Source organism: Pteropus alecto, unplaced genomic scaffold (genome assembly GCF_000325575.1).
Source record: "Pteropus alecto unplaced genomic scaffold, ASM32557v1 scaffold157, whole genome shotgun sequence".
In the NCBI taxonomy this organism is placed as follows: Eukaryota; Metazoa; Chordata; class Mammalia; order Chiroptera; family Pteropodidae; genus Pteropus; species Pteropus alecto.
Genome location: NW_006440626.1, coordinates 3,556,162 through 3,564,198, shown reverse-complemented (window position 1 = coordinate 3,564,198; position 8,037 = coordinate 3,556,162).

The window sequence follows — 8,037 nt, the reverse complement described above, 5'->3', positions numbered from 1 at the left end:
GCTCTGTTTGGACGTCGACCCAGGACTTTCGCTGATCCTCTTTGCCTGCCCGCCGTCCCGCCGCTAACCTGCCAGTCACCTGCCTGCGGCTGAAGGAAAGAGGCGCCCGGGGTCCCCGCGGCCGCACGTGCAGGGGCCCCTGCCAGGGGCGGAGCTCTGGGTGGGGGAGCTGCGAGCAATCCCGCTCGCACAAAGGTGTCCTGGGTGCCGGGCGGGGCTGCAGTAGTGAGCACAGCGAGATAAACCCCTCGGCCCTGCCCTGGTGGAGCTCGGGAGTGATTTGCTCGCCATGCGGCACTAATCTAGTTATTAACTGTAAGCCCTCACCAAATTGTCGCTGTTGCAGATCACCGTAGCTAGATCTTGCCTTAAGAGCCAGATAAAAGTGTTCCTGTCCATAAAGTCAGTTACAGACGAGCTGGTAATCTTGGGTACGCTGTGTCATTTTATTATGGAGAATTTCGAATATAAAGGGTAGTCATGACAGTACAATGAGCCCCCAGCTGCGCATCGCGGTTGTAATTATCAGCTCACGGGGGTCTGGTTTTGTCTACTCACCCACTGCCCCTCCCTATCACTCAAGCAAATCCATGGCACGGGCCCCGTTTCAGTTTGCCCCCTGAAATAATCACCGGGTTTTGATGAAAAGCCCATTGTTTGTTTAGAAAACTTCATTTTAAAGCCGAGTAGATTAAAACGCTAAGGAGTGGAGATAAAGATGATGACAGGAGTGGAGACAAATAAAGGAGATAAAAACAGTGGAGTTCAAAGACTGAAGTGATGATGAAGCCATGGCAGTGATTTCTGGGACATCAGGTTGCCCAGGTGACAGCTTGAGCCCAGAGAGCCACAGAGGGGCCAGCAGGTGAGAAGAGGTGAGATTCAGGGCTCTTATATTAAAGGTAGAAGAGACCAGAGTTGCTGATGGATGGGAGGGAGGCGGGGGGCGCTGGGCTTGAGGGAAAAAGAAGTTACAAGGATGGGCAATTGGGTGGGTGGCCGAGCTTTTAACTGTGATGGGGAAGACTGGGGAAGGGGTGGATATGGGAGCCAAGGAGAAATCAAAACAGGGTTGGTTGCGTTAGAGCTGAGCTGCCATGTAGATATCCAAGTGGAGCTATCACAAAGGTAGGTGTTTAAAGAGAATTCTCAGAGATAAGAGCAGGACTAGAGATATAAATCCCGGAGTGCGGAGTTATTCAAAATCATCTAGCGGGGGTTGGCGTGGATCGTAGCCAAGGAAGCTAGAGGGAAACTGGAAGAGTGTGGCCTCTCAGAAGTCAAGGGAAGAAAGTGTTCCAAGCAAGGGGGAGGGACCAACAATGTGAAATGCCACTGAGAAGTCAAGGAAAAAGAAGACAAAAAAAGTGACCATTGGATTTAGGAACAGGGACATCCTTGGTGACTCTGGCAAGAGAAATTTCAAAGGAGTAACAGAGCTGAAAGCCAAACCTGAAAGAATTGAGGAGAAAACAGGAGGGAGGGAGTGATCGATTAACCGCTGAAGAAATTTCGATGTGAAGAGAAACTAGAGGAATGAGGCCGAAGAGGGCGTAAGGTCGAGGAACATCCAAAACAAAACAAAAACGATCTTTTAACACGGAAAATGTAAAGCTTACACAAAAGCAGAGAGAATAACATAATCAACCCATACCCATTACTCAGCCTCAATGATTATCAACATACAGCCAATTTAGTTTCATTTATTCCTGCCTGGTTATTATAAAGCAATCTCAGAATCTATTCTATTTCCATCATAAAAAGACCAATATGTATCTCTAACAGATAAGGATTCGATCATTAAAGGTCCAGAACTTTGTTTTTTAACATAACTGCATATGTCTCTTAAGGCTTTTTTAATCTATAACATTTCTTCTCCCTCTTTTTAAATATTTTGTAAGAAACCAGAAAATTTATCTTTTAGAATTTCCCATATTCTGGGCTTTGCTGATGACATCCGTATGATGGTGCTATGAACTTCCCGTCGCATCACATGACGTCTCTGGTTGTCTCTCTTTGTGAATGACCAGGTGTTTTCTGCTAGATCGTCCAGTGTAAAGTTCCCCATCAGCCTTTTAGCTGTCACCCTATCAGCATTGCAACCCCAATCAAGAGTGTTCTTGAAAACACAATGATGACGAGAAATCCTCCCGGGGGCAGAACTTGGAGAATATTTAATCGTTTGCATGGTCTAGACTTACGGATGACCTGAAGTTGGACTTATGTATGGTGGCTATCAGAGACGAGGGAACAGGCCCGGAAGATGGGTACTGGGAAATCTGATGAAGAGGTATGTTGATAGACTCCAGAATAGCACTGTGTAGACATATCATATCTATGGCCGATGAGAATGCTCTTCAAAGGACACCTACTGCAGAGGAGGCTGTCAATAATCACGTGGGTGAAATCACACACTCTGCGAATGTCAGTCAGCCTCTCTCCCCAGCCAGTCTGGCACTTATTCAGTGGGTCCATGTGGCAGAGATGGAGGATAAACAACAAGAGCATCTCCTCATCGAGACAGACCTGGCTACTGCCATTCCTGAGCGTTTAACCTTCCAACAGCAGAGACCAACACTGACTCCCCACCAATATGCCATCGTACCACAGGAGGACCAGCCAGCCCCCTGTGGGTAGGCTGATTACATTGGTGGCCTTTCATCACGAAGTGGGCCGCAGTTTGCCCTCGCTGGAATAAATATGCATTCTAGGTAGGGTTTGCCTTTTCTACCTGCAGTGTTTCTGCCAGCGCCACTATCCATGGACTTCTGGGATGCCTTAGGCACGCTCACAGCATTCCACACAAACAGAACTTCTGAACAGGGAATAATTGCTGAGGAAAAGAATTGCAGCTGTGAGCATAGAATTCACTAACATGACTGTGCCCCATGGCCCAGAAGCAGCTGGCCTGATAGAATGATGGAATGACCTACTGAACATTTTGCTCTGGCGTCAGTGGAGAAAAACACCCTGAAAAGTGGGTGTCTGTGATCACAGAGCTTGGAACTAGTGATCGATGTACAGTGCTGTTTGAGGATCTGGAATAGGATGAGCTCCTCATTCCTACATCTACTTTTTATTCCTACTCCCACAACTTTCAGCTTTATGGGAGGTCTTAGCTCCCAAAGGAGCGGTATTTCCTAATATTAGAGGACAACAGCTGTGGTTCCGTTGAATTGGAATCTGGACATTTTGCATTTTTCAATCGCTGAAGGAAAAGGTTATTTACTGGCTGGCATGGTGCACCCCAATTACCAGATCAAATTGTTGCTTACAATGGGGGTAGCAGAGCTATGTCTGGAACTCCAAGGATTCTATGTGGGATCTCTTCTTCTATGCCCAGTAGTTAAAGTTAATGGCTAATTAAAGCAACCCCAATAAGCAGGACCACTGAGAATTCAGACCCTTTAGAAACGAAGTCTGAGTCACTCTACCAGGTGAAGAAACCTAATCTGCTGAAGTCCTGGCTGAGGGCAAAAGAAACATAGGGTGGGTGGTGGAAGAAGAAATTAAGTAATGTTAACCACAGCCTCCGTGAGCAGTTACGGACCCGACACACAGGATCGTAGCAGCTAGGCACTGGAGCAGCTGTGCCTTTTAGAGATCATTGTAACATTCTCGCAGTTCACAAGCTGCATGATGATGTGGTATATGGTAGGATCAGTGTCAAGATGATCGAGAGTCTTTAGGACTATATCGTGACAGAAAACAGCAGAGTTAACTTAGCCCTGGGGTAAGACTGTGAAATGGGGCGGCGGGGGGCGGGGGGGGCCTGCTGTTCATCACAGGTGAATGCAATCTGCTTTGTGCCTCCCTCCCGGTAGCTGTTGAAAAGAATGCCATTTGCCAGATCAACAGCTGCATACCTCATGCCAGAGGCTATTCCTCTGTTACAGTAAAACTACTGTATCTGGCACAGCACCTGTGATGAGGGCTACCATTTGGCGAAGTCCACTGTCATCTATCGTGCTCCATCTGGCTTTTGCAAGGGCTACCCCAGTGACTTAAACAGGGTAGCACTCTCTACCATTGTATCTGGGCTGTAGGCGTGCTTCTGATTGGCTGTGGTGGTCAAGGGAAAGACTCAACACAGTTTCGGAGACTTCTTGGACTTTCCAAACATAATGGTTTTTACTCTCTAAGTCGAGGAATAAATGTGTGGACTCTGCTGGATGATAAGTGTATATCCATCCTGATTACTCACTTGGAGATGTGAGAAATGGCCAGAGGACCGTGATTCCATTTATCACCAGCTTCTCCTAACAATGGGCCATGATGGCATTTGGATCTCCTGTGTCTAACATTTCTCAAAAGATCTGTGTGTTCCTCTGTTATGTAGTGTACATTCGCTCTGGTAAATGACCAAAGTCCTTTTGGAGAAGTTGAGGAACCTGTATCATATATACTTGTCATGGCATTGCAGGGTCCTTCCTTGAGGGGACTTGGCCTTCCCTTCGTTCAATGGGTTCTGGGTGTTAGAACCAACTCATGTCTGCCAAATAGGTGAGAGATTGAGGTTTTCTGATTTAGCCATCTTCCAAAGCCATCGATCACCACGGATCCCTGTTAAAGGCCAACTGATTACGGTTTTAGTTTTGTTCCCCGTTACCATCCTTGTGTCCCCCCTGCCTCTGGTGATTAAGTGCTACCGCCTGGCCTCTGCGGATTCAGAATCCTATCATTCATATCGGCACGAGGGAGCCCAGGTCCACAGCTGTATCTTTTATGTAAATCCTGGCCCACAGAAGATCATTCCCATTGAGTTTTTCAACAACGCTGACCTCTCATTGATGCATTTCATACTGCTTTAGTGAAGACAGTGTCCTAGAGATTGTGATCAGCCGACAGGTTCTCTGGTTTTAGATAATAAATCCATGCTCACCTCTGTCCCTTTTCTCCACACTCTGCCAAGGCAAATCCAGCATTTCCACGTCCTATATATGATATTATTGTTTCCAAGCTCTAAGGGGCTATTTTAGAGGGTATCAGAACTGGCTCTCCGAGTCCTTGCCAGAATATTAAATCCTGAATCATGTGAGGGCTCCCCCGTGGTCATACGCTCCCTATTTCAGCCTTATAGTCCACCCTCCCTGGTCCATTGCTCTCAAGATCCATTCCCAGGCATGTCCTCCTGGTTTCTGCTGGAACATATTAGCCAGGTTCTGAAGCTCTTTTGATAACACTTGACCCTAGTTTTCAGTCTAGGAGCCTTGAGGGCAGGAAAGGGCAGATCTCAAGGAGGGCGAGTATCGTTGTGCAAGACATCTGCCTCTGTGAGGTCTTCGCCTGCTCCCCAGAGAATGGAGGCTGCTTTCCCTTAGTGCGGGGGAGGAGCCGGTTCTGCTGTCCCAGGTGGTTAAGGTGAATCTGGGTATTTAAGGTATTCAGCTGCATCTACTCAAATGTCATGCACAGGCCTCAGAGCCCACTCCTTCTCTTTCCCATCTCTAGCAGAGGGGATTTGCTAGGATTGTGAATTAAGTCTCCTTTGTAACTCTGAAATAAAATCTTGGGCCTGATTTTCTGCACTGTCTGCCCTCTAGCTACAGGGGATAAGAGTCACTTTAGATGCCACCATGGAGACTTTCTGGTTTTCACATGAAGTAAGAATTGACTGATCGAGTCTATTATTTTCTTCCTTCTACACTTTTATGGGAGTTAAAACATCCAACCAGCTCCACAGTCCCCATAATAACCATGACCCTCCTATTTTTCAAGTGATAGAGTTGTTACAGACACCAATGCATCTTCTTCCACCTGTACCCCATCCCAATCCTAGTAACTGTGCTGGACAGCATGCTTGGGGGTACCTCCGTCCCACTTGACATCGGTAATAGGGTCCTTGATGCCTTGATCTGGCTGGCAAATGACCCAGTTTCAAAATCTCATTCTGAGAGCTTCCTGGAATGACTTCTGGTAACAGAGATATTTTAGATTCCATCAAGTGCAGATCCTTAGGTGAGGATTTGAGAGCAGGTAGCTTGTTTTGAACATGATCCAGGAAGCCCCAGTAGAGGGAAAATGAGTCAGGAAAAGTAAGGAAGCTGATGGAAGGGTATGGTTGACACAGGGTACATGAGTGGTTACTACTGTGGGCAACTAGGACCCACCTCAGATTACCTCTGGGAGGTGTACAGAGCACTCGGGATTCTTCTACTCCAGGAGTAAGGAAATGTGGTATTTATCCACTAACTTCTCTCTGAGGGCTGCCCCTGGGGGTGTCAACTTCTTGGTACTTCGGTACTGCTCACGTTCAGGCTGAGCCATGTTCCTGTGGCCAGAGAATGTCCTTCAGGCAGAAAGTCTTGGATGCTTGCACTAGGGAGCCTTGGGGTTCACAGGAATAGAGCATGCTTCGAGGAAATGAGAGGGAGGGGTAATGACAGTGTCTGTCACACACAGCTTCCTCAGAAGTCTAGGTCTCAGCTCCATGAACCTGCAGTTACTATTTCCATGTTACTTCAGTGTTCCAATTTTGTCTTTCAGTCCTTCAATGTTTTATCCAATTTCCTACATTAATTTCTTCCTGTTAAAATAACTGTTTTGGTTCCTGAGTTCCTTCCTGGAAATGAATTTAGCAATTCATGAATGGAGAAACAAACCCCCATGAGTAAAAAGCACAAAACGAGGGTGGTGAGGTAGGCAGGGCCAGATCACGTGGGCTCTGTAACAACTGTGAAGGGAGCAAGCAAAAATATATTTGGGAATCACGAAGACAGCATCTTGGCCATGCCTGGCGTGTGGATGGCTCCAGTTTCTCCTTCCTGTCTCTGTTCCATCTTCAACTTTATTCTGCAAACATTCTTCTGACCAGGGAAGGCCAGGTCTGTGTTCAGAGTGGGCCATGCAGGGATGTGTGCCTGTCCTCTGTCTCAAAAGAACTCTGATCTTCCTGCCTGAGCTTGGGACCGGCTTGAACCTTTGTGGGCATAGATTTTAGGAATCTTACTGTACTCTCTGCTTAATTGATACTAAACTTGCCTGTGGCCCCAGACATACCATGCAGCCATACCTCGGGGCCTTTGCCTATGATATTTCTCTGATCTGAATTATGGTTTCTCCTGTTCCTCCTTCCTGTCCTAACAAACCCCTGTTCCTCTCTCAAGACCTAGCTGGACTATCTCCTCTTCTTTCTCTGACTTTCCTAAACAGGACTCTGACTTCCTCTGTAGAATTTACATATACATGCACACATCTACTATGGCCTGTATTACAACCCTTTTTAAAAAAAAATCTATATTTCTCCTGCCCCGAGGATGACCTCCTTTGGGCCTCATTCATCTCTGTATCTTCATTCATTCATGCAACAAATCTTTTTTGAGTCCCTTCCTATCCCAGGCGTGGGAGCAGCCCTGTCGGTGTCTGTTGAAGGGATGAATGAATTGGCGAGTGGTTGCTACCCCTGATGGATGCTGCGTTGCTAGGTGACACACTCCAGTGATGATTAGAGAGGGAGGGAGCGACTGCTGTTGTGTGAGGTGAGAGTAAGCTTCTACGCATCTTTCCGCAGGCTCAGAGAAACGTCGTGGGTGGGACTTCCACACGCCGGCACTGCCAGTGCGGCAGGGGTGAGTTTGGGCTTCTGACAGTGCTTTTCACTGTGCGTGGGGAGAGAGAGGACAGGAAGAGGGAGTTGTGTTAGAATCTTTCCAGTATATAAGATTTTTTTTTTTTTCATCTCTAAGAGGCTATTTTTTCTTCATCCTTCAAGTTGAAAATCACTAAATTTAAAGCTTTCTACATAAGAGTAATGAGGAAACTGAAGGGGTGGGTTCAACACGAGAGTTGGCACAGACCCCTGCCAGGGCCAGGCTGGAAAGTGTGAGAGAAGCTGATTGTCCCAGAATGTGTCTGGAGCTGGCCACGGCTACCTAGCGCAAAGAGAGGCTCACCCTGAGGAATCGTGGGCCCAATGTTGCGAGATCTTCCAAGATTTCAGGAGAGGCCACAGGTCCAAGTTTTAATGTGAAATCTCCCAGTTTTCTAATGGTAACAATCAATCAACATTTCACAAAGCCAGGACTTCTCTCCCTGTGG